General features: G+C 20.2%; 1 long non-coding RNA gene across 1 annotated transcript in view; it reads right to left on the bottom strand.

Moving 5' to 3' along the window:
• Positions 1–292: 292 nt before the first annotated feature.
• Positions 293–540, bottom strand: part of LOC106678708 (uncharacterized) — a 62,036-nt gene continuing 61,788 nt past the window's right edge. Inside the window, exon 3 of the long non-coding RNA XR_001342811.2 lies at positions 293–479. This is a non-coding gene — a long non-coding RNA (uncharacterized lncRNA). The remainder of the gene's footprint in view (positions 480–540) is intronic.

Below are 540 nucleotides of genomic sequence, written 5' to 3'. Positions count from 1 at the left end.
TCAATTTTTTAAGAATAAAAAATGTTGGCATGAAGTGGTTTGATTTATTCTCTTTAACGATTTTAATTAATTATGTAATTAATATATATATATATATTCAATTCTAAATAAACAAAAGTCTGACGAATTTTTACAACTATATCATAATTAAAAAAAAAATCAATATTTGATGTAGTTTGCATTGCTTTTTTTTTTTAAACAAAAACATTTCAAGCTCTATATAATAAATGTTTTTCATTTAACTATAACTAAAGGAAAAATACCAAAAAAAAATTGAAGAAATATATAAAAATAAGAGTGTCCAATCAAAACAATTTATACTTACTTAAATAGATAATAATATAAAAAAAATAAGAAAATGACAATAATATATTGAAAATACAGTTTTGTTGGAAGTAACAGGTTTAATGTATTTTGAAACCTTAATAGCTGGTATACTTCCTGTTTTTAGGAATTTCTTGATTTGAGTTCATATCCATCTGAAAAGTTCAACACATTATTAAATATATACACATCTCTGAACGATTATAAAATATATCT

Source organism: Halyomorpha halys, unplaced genomic scaffold (assembly GCF_000696795.3).
Source record: "Halyomorpha halys isolate HHAL.00 unplaced genomic scaffold, Hhal_1.1 Scaffold156.1, whole genome shotgun sequence".
Taxonomy (NCBI): Eukaryota; Metazoa; Arthropoda; class Insecta; order Hemiptera; family Pentatomidae; genus Halyomorpha; species Halyomorpha halys.
Note: the sequence above shows the minus strand (reverse complement) of the source record. Positions and strands in the feature narration are given on the sequence as shown.